Here is a 17,589-nt window from a genome sequence, read left to right as displayed (position 1 = left end):
TCTAAGGTTGCGACACATGACACTTTTTTTGGTTTTTTGGTCATTTTGTCCCCCGTCACATGTCACTTCCTGATTGGCGGATTTCAACTCCTCATTTAATTTCACTTAATATTTTCTTCTCTCTCCGTTTCTCTTTTTCTTCCTCAATCTTCTGCTTGCATCTCCATTCATTTCTTCACTAACTCTAAACCTGCCCATCTGCCTTATTTCCTCACCACTTTCCTTCCTCTATTTCTTGCTTTCTTCTTCATTGGTCTGATTTTTTGCATTTGCATTATCTCCTCACCATCTTCATTCTATTTTTTGTGATTTTGGTTAGGCTTCTTTTTCTTTTATTGGTCTGATTTTTTGTGGTTGATTTTTGGGACAGGCTACAGTAACAATGACGGCTTTGGCAAAGAAGTGGTCGGAGAAGTTAAGAGGAAGATAGAAGTTCTTCTAATTTGATTTTATTAAAATGGTGTTTATGTTTATTTTTTTGTCTGATTTTTTGTGGTTTTTTTGGATGCTTTGTTGCTATTTTTTCCTGAAACTCATATTTCTGATATTGATCTGAGTTTTACAGGACAGTCTACGAGGTAAGCTATAATTTTTATGCATTTTACTCAATGCTTTCAAGTTTTCCTTTCATTTGGCTGATTTTTTCAGCTGCACACGAGGTTTTGTTACATGCATGCTTACTTCTATTTTGATTTTATTAAAACAGTGTTTATGTTTATTTTTTTGTCTAATTTTTTGTGGTTTTTTTGGATGCTTCGTTGCTATTATTTCTCCATCTTTGCTGCTAAAGAAAAACACGCAACAGAGAGAAGTTGTAGTGGCCACCCATTTGTTTTCTGTAAGTTAAACATTAAACATGTTTATACATATAAAACATCAAGTTAAAAAAGGTAATCATCATCGATCATTATCAGTTTATTATCATGAGTACACTAATAAAAAAGGTAATCATCATCGATCATTATCAGTTTATTATCATGAGTACACTAATAATCAAACTTTTTGGCACATATTACCACGTTCAGTGCACATACATAGAAAGTGTAAGTGCGTGTTTGGTTTAATGTTAAAAATTGATTCTCATTTAATAATTGATTTTTGATATATGTTTATGTATTTAATTTCATATTAAAAAAGAATTAAAAATTAATTTTAAATTAGAAGTAATTTTGAATAATTTTTATATTCAATTTAAAATTTATATTGAATTTTACTCTAACTAATTTCTGATATTGTTCAGGGTTTTATGGGACAGTCTACAAGGTAAGCTAAAATTTTTATGCATTTTACTTAGTGCTTTCATGTTTTCCTTTCATTTGACTGATTTCTTCCGCCGCACACGAGGTTTTGTTACATGCATGCTTACTGTGTTTTAGAATGAAAGTTGTTTCATTTTGGTCAGCTGGAATATTGTTTCATTTCCTACATGTTGGTTGCTTATAGAAGTTTTTCTGTTGTGTTGTTTATTTTCACAACGGCGGTGTTGAAGGTGACCCTACTTTGCCCATTGAAGGGTTGCAACAATAGGATTCATAGGGCGGTGTTGAAGAATAAATGTGTCATTTTTATTTTCACGTATGTTGCCCCCTTGCTAGATTTTAATTGTATTTATATTTTGTTTACTTTAAAGGGATTTATGAGGCCCTTGAATTGAGAGGTGGAGGATCTTACTAGCTTGGAAAGGGTGTATCAAAGGTAAGTCTCCTATTATTATACTAAATACTATGGAAGGTCATCATGTTAGATTGATCTAATCATTTATTTTTACATGGTTTTTTGTTGCACATGCAAGCTGTGGACAATTTGAACACCATTATTACCCCTGCTTTGGTTGGCAAGGTTGGTTCAATTTATCCTACAATAATGTTGTTAACTAAAGATTTTTTTACTGGCTCAAGTTAGGACTTGCTAAAGGTTATTTGGCTGTATCTAAATTTTATATTGCTTTTTGTGATGATGAGCAGGACCCAACTCAACATATTGCTATTGACAACTTAATGGTTCAACAGCTTGCTGGAACTATTAACGAATGGGGTCGGTGTAAGCAAAAGGTGCTTAGCTGATGGAACTGTTATTCTACAATCAATATTTGCTTTATGTTTGGAAATTTGCATTTTGAATGTGGTTCATATTATTCTAATGCAAACTTTTTGTTGTTTTAGCTTGGAGCAAATGCCATATTGGCATTACAAGGTTAACCTTTTTGTGTACCTTGAACCTAATCATTAAAAATCTTCAAATCACAAAAATATATATTTGTTAAAATTCTAAATCTTAGAATTTTCTTATTTTTTTGCTTGGAAAGCTTGATTTAGTTACTTTAATCAAATTGCTCGAAGTATTCCTTGCATTACTAACTGCAGATCTAGAAACAGTATAGAAATATTTAGGATAAATTTTTTTATAGATGTCAATATTTTTACAAGTCACATATTATATTGATCATTTATCTGGCAAGCTACCTTTTTTGTTGCTTCTTTTGTGCTTGGATGTATCAAAATCATACATGTGATTTGATGTGCCTGTGCCATTTACAAGTTCAGAATCCTCACAACATTAAATACAATGGAACAAATCAAGGTCTAAAATATATATGGAGAACTTAAGGTTTTCGTGGGCTCTTCAAAGGGAACAGTGCTAATAATTGAAATTTGTTTCCACTGGTGGAATGAATTTAGTGTCTTCCTTTATGTCTTTAAGACTAACCAATTTTCTTTTAAAAGATATATTATAGCAACTGAACTATTGTGAAGCATAAAAGAACAAATGTTTTAGCTTGGAGCAAATTCCATATTGGCATTCAAGGTTAACCGTTTTGTGTACCTTGAACCTAATCATTAAAAATCTTCAAATCACAAAAATATATATTTGTTAAAATTCTAAATCTTAGAATTTTTGACTTTTTTGCTTGGAAAGCTTGATTTAGTTGTGCCTCCGCCATTTACAGGTTCAGAATCCACATAGCATTAAATACAATGGAACAATTCAAGGTCTAAAATATATATGGAGAACTTAAGGTTTTCATGGGTTGTTCAAAGGGAATGGTACTAATTGTGCTCGAATTGTCCCAAATTCTGCTGTGAAGTTCTTCAGTTATGAGCAAGCTTCCAAGTAAGCTTTGCTTTAGATATACACTGATGTACTGCACTTTTATGATGATAAATTTGTAATGATGGGATTCTACCATCCTTTTTTATTTTTATTTTTTCAAAACAATTTTCTTTAAGGATGGTCACTCCTTTGGCAAAGTTGTTTCAATTTTTATCAGAAGCAAACTGGAAACGGTATGTCCATGTTTATTATTTTTCTCTTCTGATGTGTGTGTATGGTTGTTGAGGGAGATTATTATTATTATTATTGTTGTTGTTGTTGTTGTTGTTGTTATTATTATTATTATTATTATTATTATTACTACTACTACTACTACTACTCAAGTCAAGTGACCATAACTGTTTTTCAACCTTCCTTTTCTCTGCTAGCATTTTCCGCTATTTTATATGATGTACGTGCTTCCTTTTCTTTTTCTTTCACTGCAGCTTGGTATCTAATTTTTTTAAAAAAAATTTCAACCTTCCTTTTCTCTGCGAGTATTTCCCTCTATGGCTGAAGAATTTGTGAAGGGCTCTGTTCATCAAAGCGGCATCACCCCAAAGGTATTTTCTTTCTTTTTCTTTTTTTGCGACTCATATGAAGTCACCGACCGTGCTGTGAAGACTTGGCAAGTTAGTATTTTTCTACATAACATATTTTTTTATGTGAAGAGATGAAAATTTGTCTTGGATTAATTTTCATTTTATATGATATACGTGCTTCTTTTTCTTTTTCTTTCACTGCAGCTTGGTATCTAATTTTTTTTATTTTTTTTTCAACCTTCCTTTTCTTTGTGAGCATTTTCCGCTATTTTATATGATGTTCGTGCTTCTTTTTCTTTTTCTTTCACTGCAGCTTGGTATCTAATTTTTCAAACTTTTTTTTCAACCTTCCTTTTGTCTGCGAGCATTTTCCACTATGGCCGAAGAATTTGTGAAGGGCTCTGTTCATCAAAACGGCGTCGCTGTCATAACCCTCAATCGCCCCAAAGGTATTTTCTTTCTTTTTCTTTTTCTGTGACTCATATGAAGTCACCGATCATGCTGTGAAGACTTGGCAAGTTAGTATTTTTCTACATAATATATATTCTTTTATGTGAAGAGATGAAAATTTGTCTTGGATTAATTTTCATTTTATATGATGTACATGCTTCTTTTTCTTTTTCTTTCACTGCAACTTGGTATCTGATTTTTAAATTTTTTTTTAACCTTCCTTTTCTCACCAAGCATTTTCCGCTATTTTATATGATGTACGTGCTTCTTTTTCTTTTTCTTTCATTGCAGCTTGGTATCTAATTTTTTATAAAAAAAATTCAACCTTCCTTTTCTCTGCGAGCCTTTTCCGATATGGCCGAAGAATTTGTGAAGGTGAGAGAGTTGGTGATACTTTTATATTTAGAATAATTTTAATTTTACATACAATGAAAAAAAATTCATCTCGTGATTCAAATTTGTTTTCTGAATCAAGTTTTGTGATTTTAATTTTACAGGTTAATTTAAAATACCTTGGTAGAGTTGTGTTCAACACAAATGGCAGGAACTGATTCACACACAACTATGATTGATGGCCTTGTTGTTGCTAGATGGGGAGTTGGTGGAATAGAAGCTGGTGGAATAGAAGCAGAAGCTGCAATGCTTGGCCAGGTAAAACTAACATGCTAATTTCTTATAGAACCCTCTGAGTTACTTTTAAAATTAGATAATGAAATTAATTTATTCTCTGAGTATCTCTCAACGTTATGGTAAGGAGTTGTTGTATTTATCTAAAATCTTTTTATTTGGGGGTTTGGAGTTTGGACATTAAAGTTTTGTCTGGGTTTGTTGCAGGTTAGTATTTATATTCTTTATTATTATTATTTTAAGTGAATGCCAATTAAACCAAGGATACCAAATGCTCTAACTTGGTTTTTATTTTTTTTTCAAGTAGTGATTTCTTAATCAATATCGTGAATATACTGGTCAAAACACCATATTTTTAATGATATGTTTCTCATTTTGTCAAACATTGCAGTAGGAGACTAATAATCTAGAAAAAACTTTTTTCAACAAAGCGATTATTTTCTCAGGAGGAGGAGGAGGACCTTGGGTGGGATGACATTGAGGATCTTAGCAGTATTGATGAAAATAAAACAAGGCAGCAGAGTGGTGGTGGTGCAAGCAAAGTTGATTTGCGGAAGCGACTTAGCGCTACGGAACAAGAGGAAGACTTGAGCTGGGACATTGAAGATGATGATGATGAGACTGTTAAGGCTGGAAATGTTTGATGCATTATGTTCTGATTTCTCAATGGGAGTGCACGGTGTGAGTGTCATTTTCACGCAGAGAAATTTGTCCATGTTTTATATTTTCAGGAATTGGGATAGAAGTATTGTTGTTTGTTCTATTTCTAAAATGCATGAAAAGTATTTGTTTCTATGTTATTGTTTCTAAAAGTTTGCCTCTGCCTTTTACTTGACAACTTATGAATCAGGACTAATTATTCATTACCAGTAATATATTCCTTTAAGAAACTTGAGCTATGCTCACTTTATCTGGAAACATAAGTGATCAAATCAAAATCAAAGTAGAGGAAATGAACGAGTTTCCCGCAATTCTTTGACTAAAATCAAATTAGAGAAAGTCGGATATAGACTACATCACTCCCATTCCTAAACCAAAAAGTCTTGCTACTATTCATGGAAGTTATAATGCTTTTCATGATTTCACGTAGATAAAGTCAATAATTCACATTAGTATGAATTATATAAAAGGAAAAGGTAGTAAGCCGCATTTCCATCACACCACAGTAACACAAATATGCTGGAAATGAGAAATGGCAACTTCTATATAAAAGAAAAGAGAGACGAGAAGAAAAGAAAGAAAAGTTTGTGATGAGCGATGTAATAAAGATAAAAAAGAGAGGAAAATAAATGTTTTTAATAGTATTGTATTAATAATATAAATTGTGGAAAATATTCAGCTGAAATTGTGTTAAGCGAGTACTTTCAAGACAAGAGATGACTACTTATCTAATTGCTCATAGTGCAGCATAAAAGTATAACTTCTTGAGTTTTTTTTTTTAAAGGAAAAGTATAACCTCTTGAGTATTTTTTTTTAAAGGAAAAGTATAACCTCAAATTTATTTGACTAATTTAGTTCACCTATTTTTAAAATGAAGCAGATTTAGTTTTGTGGTGTTTTTCTATCTAGAATTCTAAATTCTAATTTTCTATTTAAAATCTTCAATAATTCAATTGATTATTATCAATCTATTTTTCAGAATAGTTACAAATTAAAATTTAAAAACAAAGCAAATTTGACCAAAATTGAGTTACATTAATCTTACCTCACTTTCGAAATGGTTTTACATCAATTTTTTTAAAAAAAGGAAATTTTAAGACGTGTTTGATTGTGTTTTTGTTTTTTTAATCAATTTTATACAATAATTTTAAAAATAGAGATGTTTTGATTTTTTTTAGTTTTTTAGTCACCATAACGTTGCATTAGTATAAAATATTAATCAATTTTATTAATGGCTAATTTTTTATAAAGGCCTACATTTATTACTACTAAATAAGTTATTTATACTAATACAACTTAGTTTTATTTATTAATATTATCTTATTCATATATACTAATAATATTAACTATTAAATACAAAAAACAAAAAATATATAATAATACTAAAATAAATATAATATTATAAAAAATAACTTATAATTCTAATACTATATCTTTTCCTAAAATAAATAATATAAATAATAACTTTGTTTTACATCCATTTTTTGCACCTTTTTTTTCCTGTTGCCCCAGCCACATGTGACTCCCTGATTGGCAAATTTCTAACTCCCCATTTAATTTCACTTAATTCCCCTGTTGTCTCTCCCACGTGTCTTGCTATCCAGGCTTCTCCAATCATGTTGGCGTGGACGTGCAACACGCTTCCTCCCATGTTCGGAAACCCATTTTTTTTGTATTATCGTTTACATATTCCTTCTTCAGAAAGCGTGTTCTTCCTTCTCCAAAACCAAAATGAAACTTCTCTCTCTAACAAGCGCAGTTTCAACTTTCTCTCTCATCGCTTCGCTGGAATCTTGCCACCTCCGTCGTCGGAAAGGTGAGGCTCGGAGCTCGTGAGTTGTGACCCAGCTAATGAACAAGTTTCTTAACTATTTGTCCTTAAGATTTTACTGTTTCTTTTTGCTAATATGTAAATATAAATGGTATAAGGGTATGGCGTAAAAACATGGTCTATATTTACTTCTAAGATTGTTAGGGGTAAAAATGACCATGTCCCTATGGCATAACCTTATATTATTTATATTTACATATAAGAAAAAAAAACAGTAAAATCTTAAGGACAAATAGTTAAGAAACTTGTTCATTAGCTGCAAATATCTTTCCCTCCTCAAGTGCAAGCTTCTTGCGTAGCCGCTCTTGGTGCTCAGAAAATCCCAAAAACAAATCCCTCTTATTACTAGCTATTTTGAATTCTTTAGTTCCTGAATGTACAACCTTCAAACTGTTGCTCGTTCCCCTCTTTCTTTTCTGCAAAAAAGAAAATCAAATGCTGTCAAAACATGGATGAATTCCTAAGAAAATCAATATCAAAGAAAACATGGATGAAATCACAATTAAAAAGCACAACTACCTATCTTTCAGAGTCCTTTGGTTAATTTGTCTTGTCTCCCTTATGTGGTGGGGTTTTGTTTAATAATCTTATACTTTTGCCTTCCAAAAAAAACTTATCACTAATCCTCTTTTCATTAATCCAATTTTGTATGTTATTGTATAAAAGATCATGGGTTCTCCACCTGCCTCCACTACTCCTCCTCCTCCTTCTCCTCCTCCTCCTCCTCCTACTTCGGACGCATCGGCTACGACGTCTGCCGTGAAGCGGACACGCAAAGCCTCACGTCTACGATCGTTGTCCACTAGACCACCTGGTGTTGAGAGACCAGTGGTGCATGTTGATCCTGCTACAGGGAAGGCCGACGGTCCCCACAAGAAGAAATTAAGAACATATTTGGGGATTGTGGCACGTGATAAGGTGGACATCACCTACGAGAACTGGAAGGAAGTCCCTACTGCTCAGAAGGACCTGATTTGGGAGGATATTCAGGTATTTCTCTTTTCTTATTTGATTTTGTGTAATTAATAGCCAAAAAATTTCATTATTGTAACAAATAAACTTTGTTTCATGTTGTCAGCCGGAATTTGATATCCTAGAGGCTTCTGACAGTCGGACGAAAAGGAAGTTACTACAGACCGTGGGGGAGAGACGGAGGCAGTTTAAATCAGACCTCACGAGGAAATGGGCCCTTGCAGCCGATCAGGACGGTGTCGAGGACACTGTCTGTGACAAATACGGCATCAGCAAGGAAAAGTGGGCCCAGTTTTGCCAGACTCGCAGAGACCCTTCTTGGGAGGTATGTTCCTTTGCCATTTAAGTTGTTTTTCATATTAAACATGATGTTGTTATACTTCATTCTACCCATTTCAAACATTATTGTTTAATTTTTTCAGGATGTGCGCATGAAGGCACAGGCCATCCAGAAGCAGAATACTGCCCCCCACGTTTTGTCTCGTGGGGGTTATGATTATTTGGAGCAGAAGCTCCTGGATGAGAAGACCAAGAAGAAGATGCAGGAAGCTGCATAGTCAGGAAGCGTTGATGGTGTCATCGACCCTCCATCCCCGGTCAGACGCCACGTGAAGTAGAAGATGGCCCGCACCAAGAAGGTATGGGAGATGACGACTGAGGCCGCAAAGGAAATCGCTGAGAAGATTGTAAGTCATGTTCAACTAACCATTACAATTATGTTTGAATATTTTGAGAATGCCATGTACCACTGTGTGTTTTCTGTGCAAGATTCGTTTGAGGAGCAGGCCACACAGGGATTGTTCATCCCCCATGGACGTCAGGATGTTCTGGCCACTGCTATTGGACGTCCAGAGCACCCTGGACGTGTCCGTGGTATTGGAGCCGGTGTCACCATCAAGCAATACTTTGGATCGGCTCCACGGACGTCCCACAGCGCTTCCTCCCTGCCTCCTGATGAATTACACCAGCTGGCTCAGCAGATCAGGGACCAGATAGAGGAGTCCATCACAGAGAAAGTGACGAGGCAGGTCATGGCATCCTTCAGCCACCTTCAGTCGCAGATGCAATCTCAGGGACTTGTAGTGCCTCCTGAGCCTCTGGTTGGTCCTGGTCCCTCTGGTCCTCGAGTGAGCACAAAGGGGAGTTGTGTTGATCCCTCAGGAAATGATCCTGAGACTGGTGACTCTGACAGGTGCGGCTTGTACATAGAAGCAGATCCTGCCCGCCTGGTTGCCATCGAGAGAGTTTATGAGGGATCCACTATTGTTTATAACACTCCTTTGTTGCTTGGCCAAGTAAAGGTGAGTGTGGAGGAGGTCAGAGATGCAGATGCTCCAGTTCCTGTACCCACTGATAAGGTTTCCTTAGTGGGCCAGACACTTCACACCTTCCTTGCTTGACCAACACATCTGGTCAAGTCTTTATCACAGCAGGTACTTATTGTCCTTACTATATGTTTCTTCTTTTCAAATTAGGCTATTTAACTTTGTTTCATGAACAGGTAGTTGTGTCTCCGCCAAAACCACCTCCGAAGCCCGATCCGGAGGTCGATGATCCGCTTTATCTGATGACATTGACCATCCCAGAGCTTTTCTTGAGGCCTTATCAAGTTAGATGGGATGCCACCGTGTTCGGGGTCGTTAATCCAGATTTCCTCCGAAATCGCACACGGTGGTCAATGTCTCAGCATATCAGTGTTACAGTTGTGGATTCTGTAAGTCTTTATATAAAAGGCTTTTATTTACCTAAGTTATGACTTTCAATTCATAAATATTTAACTTTGACTTAACATAAACAGGCATCTCACTGAAAAATGTATGTGAGTGGGGAATTCTGATATCTATGGATTCCTCGAGCCTCAGTCCATTCAGAGGTCTGGGCAATCGCAGTTTGAATCTGAAAGTTACATAAAGAGTTGGATGCAGAGTTCACAACGCGATGTGTATCTTGGAGCCTACCTAAATGGGTAAGTCACAATATAACAAAATTTAATTAATGTTTACTAATGTACTAACCCATTTTAGGTTCCACTGCAGTGGACATTGGCAGATGGTGGTCATCCTGCCCAAGGAACACTTAGTTGTCTGGTTTTGTTCATTGCATAACAGGCCAGACAACTACCGTAAGGGGATTATTAATAGGTTAGTGTTCTTTTCAATACATTTGCATTGTAATACCTCAACGTACAACACTAGTTTTTAATTGTTACTCATATGGAACAGTGCTATCAAAGGTCTTGATGATGCTCCACAACCTAAATCAAAGGCTCCTGTTAGGTGGATTGTCGTCAAGGTACGTCATTTACATAAAACTTCCACTTATATATATTTCTTTATGTGTCTGTACACTAGTTGTTTAATTAATATCCAAATTTCATTATGTATTTAGTGTAATAGACAAAAAGGAACTACTGAGTGCGGCTACTATGTCATGCACTGGATGTCCACCATCATTTTAGGAAGTTTTAGAAATAATTGGGAAGCAGTAAGTTTATTTCAAAGAAAATCGATTTATTTATAATTTGTATTTCATTATTAACTTAATATGATTTATTTAATCATGCAGTATTTTAACGACCCTAGACCATTGGAGCCCGAGAGATTAAAAGCATTGCGGATTCAGTGGGCACAGTTTTATCTCCAAGTTAGAGATCAGGCCTAGGATTTAGGGACATTTTTTAACATTTTTTACATTTTTTACATTTTCTATGTAACACGAACATTGAATTCATTTGTTGATTGTTCTTTATAATATATAAATCAATTATTTGATGTTTATTATCATTAAAACTGATTGAAAGCATAATAAAATGTTTATTTGCAGTGAATTGGGCCTCCTGAAATTGCATTTGACAGGTACAATTTTGGGTTTACTGTAAAAACAGAAAGTATATATAAAAAAAAATATTTGAAAACAACATCGGTTATTAACAAAAACCGATGTTAATATCATAACCAACATCGGTTATAATAGAAAACCGATGTTAACGTTTGTATATTAACATCGTTTTTTTGTGTATAACCGATGTCAGCGTTTGTATTTTAACATCGGTTATCTGTGGATAACCGATGTCAACTATTGTACATTAACATCGGTTAATTATAAATAACCGATATGAATATTTGAATAGTAACATCGGTTATTTATAATTAACCGATGTTATACACAAAGAACTACACCAAATAAGTGTAAGCATCATCAACGTTGACATCGGTTTTCTAGAAAAATGGATGTTAAGGGCATACATTAACATCGATTATTCTAGAAAACCGATGTTAAACTAACATATTAACATCGGTTTTACTGGAAAACCGATGTCAACGTTCATCATGCCTACACTTTTTTTGCTGTTGTTCATTGTGTTTAACATCGGGTATTTGGAGAACCGATGTTGTCATATGTATGTTAACATCGGTTCTCCAAAACCGATGTTAACATTCATACATTCAACATCGTCACTTTCAACATCGGTTTTAGAACCGATGTAGAATGTTCTAAATAACCGATGTTGAAAGTGTATTTTCTAGTAGTGCCCTATCCATATTAAGATCAGATGTGTGAGATGTAGGGGCGAGGTTGGAGTAGGAAAGGACACTCCATGTCTGTGCAAGAGTGGTGAGGTCCTTCCTAAGCAGCTTCCATGGTGCGCCTTCTGCATTCAAAACAAATCCCTTCCCTAGAATACAGAGCCTGGCGGCCAGCTCCTGGGGGTCTGTGTGAATTCAGTAGAAGAGTGAATATGATGTATAATGCTCCTCTGGCTCCAAAACTGATGGTGTCTCCAAGAAAGCATTCAGCGATGCAGCATCAAACTTTATTAGCTTCCCTCTAACTCGAACCTGTTTTGGAGATTTATCTTTTGGATCATATTGGTTCGAGTATAACTCCTTGACCAAGACCACATTAATGTGCCCGTCCATATGCTGGGTTAAGGCCTTATGCTAGTTCCGCCTGATCAGCTCCTGACAGAATTCATCGCACTCTGTGATAGAGAGGTTAAGATTCCTCTCTGGAAGGATGTTCCGGGAGTGAATGTTTTAAGAATAACATTCCCAAGCCCCCTCAGACGTGAATCTCATGGTATCACAGGGCTCTTGGGGCGGGGATGTTGTGGCTTTCCTCTTCCTAGAGGCCATCTTCATCAAAAAATAGGCACATGAATCATATTAGACAGGTTTTTATTTTAACTAAAAGCAAAAAGATAAAACTGAAAAACAGACTGGACGCTTAGCGGGACTGACTCCCTTAACGCACCTTATGAAAATAACAGCACGCCCAGGGCACGCTTAGCGCGACAACACAAAAACACACACTCTGGCTAAGCGAGACACACTAAACAGGCTTAGCCCCAGCAGGCGCTTAGCCCAAACTGACTACTAGAACTTAATTGACTTAGCGAGTAGGCTCGCTAAGCCCAATTCAAAAATAAAACAAAATAGAGAAGAAATTGTGCTTAGCGAGACTGACTCGCTTAGTGTTAGTCGGTGAATACGACTAACTTTTGTGTATAAAACTTGTGTAAATTGTATCAAACTCCTCCAATTTATGGTTATTTTGTAGTGTTATAAGTATTTTCTATTAAGTATAGGTAATAAATATTTAGTACTTCCATTTTGTGTGTTTAATAATCATTTTCTCTCAATTTCAGGTTAATTAGGCAAGCTTTGAAAAGTGTTGTTTTTCACTTTCTCGCTAAGCAAATCCGCTGGCTTAGCGAGCGTTCGCTAAGCGAAACACTCATTGGCTAAGCGCAAGGAAGAATCTAGAAGAAGATAAGCTGTGCAAGTTCACTAAGCACACCGCTTCAGTCCATCCACTAAGCGAGAAAGGCACGCGCTAAGCCAAAATTCACTAATGTGCACTAAGTGGTTCAGAATTGCGCTAAGCGCACGAGCACGAACAAGACCACCTATTTAAGCCTGAAATCAGATTTTGTGAAGGGAGTTTGGGATGAGAGCTGAAGCTTTGCATGTCTAGTGATTCTAGAGAGATAAAGGTCCAAGTTCTAGAGAGTTTTGAGAGATTTTACTGTGTGAAGATCTGCAAAGACCAGAGCTTGAAAAGGAAGCTGTTCTGAGAACTTGAGATGAGTTTGTGAGTGGTTGTGAGATCCTAGAGGTGAAGGAGAGATCCTCACCACTTGTATTTTTGCAATCTTTCATCTTGTTCTTCTCTTTGTTGTAAAGGAGGCTTCTTGGTTATGGAAAGCTAAAATCCTCTGTTGGATCTTCCCTGTGGGTACTTGATGTAAATATCTTTTTATCTATTTAATGATGTTTTGTGTGTTCTCTATGCTATCAGCTTTTCATTCTAGTATGCCTTTACCTTGATCACGTAGCTGCATGCTTTGTTAGGATCATTCAACAGTGGAAACTAGTCTGATTCTGATGACCTTGATAGGACAGGGCTAAGTTGTCATACTGTCACGAGGAATCAAGGTGCGATAATTTAGTAGTAGTATGTTTGTCTTAATGTGGTCCTGGTTGAGTTTAGTCCAACAAGAGGAATCTGAGGATGATGCTTGATCAGGATTAGGCTAAACTATCATGAGGAATCAGGGTTTAGCATCTCAGGAGACACCATAGGAACATATAAACATTGTTAGATAGAGAATATCCTTTTAGCATCAGGCACCTATTAGGAAAACCAACGTGTTTTCTACTTGTTTTTACATATCATTTCTCTCGCGTTATTTTCCTTTTTGTGTAGATAGTTCACATACATGTTCATATTCACACTTAGATTTTCACACCAGACACTTATTCACTGAAATAGCTTACCAAGAAACACAAGTTCCCCGAGAGTTTGATACTCGATTCTTACCATTTTATACTACTTGTGCGATCCGGTGCACTTGCCGGAAGCGAACACTTACCGCATGAACAAAAACTCAGAAAAATAAAATGCTTTGGGCTTAGCGAGACTGACTCGTTTAGCCTAGGCTTATTCACTAAAAGACGTTGGGTGGCTTAGCAAGACTGACTCGCTTAGCCATCAACAGAAGACAAAAAGCCTCTTAAACTTTGACCCAAGAAACACAACTCGCTAAGCGCGACATGTCGGCTTAGCGAGTTCATACAAACACTTAAACAAAACTGAAAATTCAAACACTTGCTAAGCCGAAGTGTAGTGGCTTAGCGAGTTCATACAAAAACTTATATATTCAAACAAAAATGATGAACAGGCTTAGTGGGACAGGGTCGGCTTAGCGAGTTCATCCGAAAACCCAAAAATTCAATAAAAACTTATGAACTCGCTTAGCGTATAGGCGCGCTTAACAAGCACATCGAATTTTAGAGAAAACTTGGGGCTTTTCATCCCCCTACCATAGGCCTCTATTAGGCCTCAAAACCTAATCAAATAAACACAAAAGAACATACATTACACACAGAATTAAACCCCTAATAATCTGCTTACTAACAACTAACCTGACAGCAACATTATCAATCACAAAATCAAAACTTTTAAAACAACTATAGTAAGTCTTCTAACCTAAGGTTCAAAACAAAAATTAAAATGCCAAGTTAGAGAAACTTATTTGGATTGCAGAGTGGAGAAGCAAAGAGGAAAGCAGAGAAGCAGACTAAAAGCAAGGAGTATAGTGCAGAGAATGCAAGAATGAGAGAGAATGAGTAAAGTGTGCACACAGTAATTGCCTAAGGCAGTTAGGCCTTATTTTTTACAATTTCGACTGCCTCGCTTAGCATGGGTCACTCACTAAGCGAGCACTCAATGACGTTTGAGTTTTTAGAATTCAAACTCACGCATTAAGCGGGCAAACTCGCTCAACCCAATTCAAAAGTTAGAAAACCTGAGAAGCATTTGGGCTCAGTGCGAAGATTACGCGCTGAGCGAGTTCTGCAGCTCTGATTGGTTTGCAACTCTCGCTTAGTGGGCCATGGGCCGGCTTAGAAAATAAAAAGCTTCCTGATGCAGTAGTGGGGCTCGCTTAGCGAAAGACTCTTGCTTAGCGCAATTACAAACCCAAGAGGGATTTGGGCTTAGCAAGCTGACTCGTTGGGCCCAATTGTCATGAATGGTCCAACAGATAGGAAATTGCGCTTAGTGCACTGGGGCGCTTAATGAGATGCAGCTGTGCACGTAGTGAGATGAATCTCTTAGCCCAATTCCAAAAGATGAAATTACGGAGAAGTTTTTGGGCTTAGCGCATAGGGCTCACTTAGCGAGGCCCTTTTAGCCAATGAGTAGGGGTTGATGCGCTTAGCGCGAGAAGTGACTCGCTCAGTGCATGAACAATGATTCGCTTAGCGCACAAGGCGGGCTGAGCGAGTGGATGGCTGCAAATTTTTCGAAGTTATTTTTCCATCCACAGCTTTAGAGAAGTTGAATCAACCCCATATCCAAATGCAAAACATGTTGATCATTCATTCAAGAAATCACAAACAAGTAATCCTAACTATATGCAATGATGAATAAAAACTTAAAAAGGGTTGGGTTGCCTCCCAGTAAATGCTCATTTAACGTCATTAGCTTGACACATCTTACCTCATATGTGTAGAAGCAAGCTTCATGATGATGAATCAAGATTGATTCAAGTTGTTTTGATGATAACAAAGATGATGACAAAAAGCCCAAGAGAATGATTTCAAGATTAAGTCAAGAACAATTCAAGAATCAAGAGAAATTTGATTTCAAGATTCAAGAATCAAGAATCAAGAATAATCAAGATCAAGATTCAAGAATCAAGAAAAGACTCAATCAAGATAAGTACTAAAAAGTTTTTTAAAACATTGAGTAGCACATGAAGTTTTCACAAAATCTTTTACCAAAGAGTGTTTACTCTCTGGTAATCGATTACCAATTTACTGTAATCGATTACCAGTAGCAAAGTTTGTTTTTCAAAGGCTTTCAACTGAATTTACAACGTTCCAGTTAATTTCAAAATGGTGTAATCAATTACAATGTATTGGTAATCGATTACCAGTGTGTTTGAACGTTGAAATTCAAATTCAATTGTGAAGAGTCACATCCTTTCACAAGAATGCTTTGTGTAATCGATTACAATGATTTGGTAATCGATTACCAGTGATAAGTTTTGAATAAAAATCAAAAGATGTAACTCTTCCAATGGTTTTCAAGTTTTTCTAAAGGTTATAACTCTTCAAATGGTTTTCTTGACCAGACATGAAGAGTCTATAAAAGTAAGACCTTAACTTGCATTTTATAGAACAATCATTACAATCCTTTACAACCTTTTGAATCTCTTTAAACATCTTCTTCTTCTTCTTCCTTTGCCAAAAGCTTTCTAAAGTTTTCTGGTTTTCCAAACCTTGAAAACAAAAGTGTGCTATTCATCTTTTTCATTCCCCTTTCCCTTTGCCAAAAAGAATTCGCCAAGGACTAACTGCCTGAATTCTTTTAGTGTCTCTCTTCTCCCTTTTCCAAAAGAACAAAGGACTAACCGCCTAAATTCTTTTGTGTCTCTCTTCTCTCTTGTCAAAGAATTCAAAACGACACATTCTGAGAATTCTTTTGATTCTTCCCTTTCCCATAAACAAAAGATTTCAAAGGACTAACCGCCTGAGAATTCTTTTGTTTCCTCATTCACAAAGTTTGGAAGGACTAACCGCATGAGAACTTTCTCTTAACACATTGGAGGGTACATCCTTTGTGGTACAAGTAGAGGGTACATCTACTTGGGTTGTTGTAACTGAGAACAAGAGAGGGTACATCTCTTGTGGATCAGTTCAAGTGGAGGGTACATCCACTTGGTTGTTCAAAGAGAACAAGGGAGGGTACATCCCTTGTGGATCTTTGCTTGTAAAGGAATTTACAAGGTTGAAAAGAAATCTCAAGGACCGTAGGTCGCTTGGGGACTGGATGTAGGCATGGGTTGTTGTCGAACTAGTATAAAACTCTTGTGTGTTTGTCTTCTTCCCTACACTTTTAATTTCCGCTGTGCACTTTAATTATCGCTTTTACTTTTGGTTAAGTTTATATTCCTGTTCTCTACTTTCTTAACAACATAGTAAAAGCCTAAGAAGGGTAAATTTTAATTAGTAAAGGTTCATCAATAATTAATTCACCCCCCCCCCTTCTTAATTATTCTGAGGCCACTTGATCCAACAATATGTCTTGAAAACACATAAGAGTGGCCATCCTCTCAATATTCCCTCCATGGTACTGCTTTAATCTCTGACCATTTACTATCCATGTTTTGTCTGGAGTTTCTAATTGAGGATCAAATAATTCGACAGCCCCGTAGGGCTTGACATCTTTGATGATGAAAGGTCAAGACCATTTGGATTTCAGCTTGCCTGGAATTAATTTAAATCTTGAATTGAATAGCAACACTTGTTGTCCTGGCTTGAACTCTTTTTTGAGCAGCTTCTTATCATGATAGGCCTTCACTTTTTCTTTGTACAATTTTGAAGACTCATAGGCATTCATCCTCAT

The sequence above is a fragment of the Glycine max genome, chromosome 1 (assembly GCF_000004515.6).
Source record: "Glycine max cultivar Williams 82 chromosome 1, Glycine_max_v4.0, whole genome shotgun sequence".
Lineage (NCBI taxonomy): Eukaryota > Viridiplantae > Streptophyta > Magnoliopsida > Fabales > Fabaceae > Glycine > Glycine max.
This window is presented reverse-complemented; position numbering follows the sequence as displayed.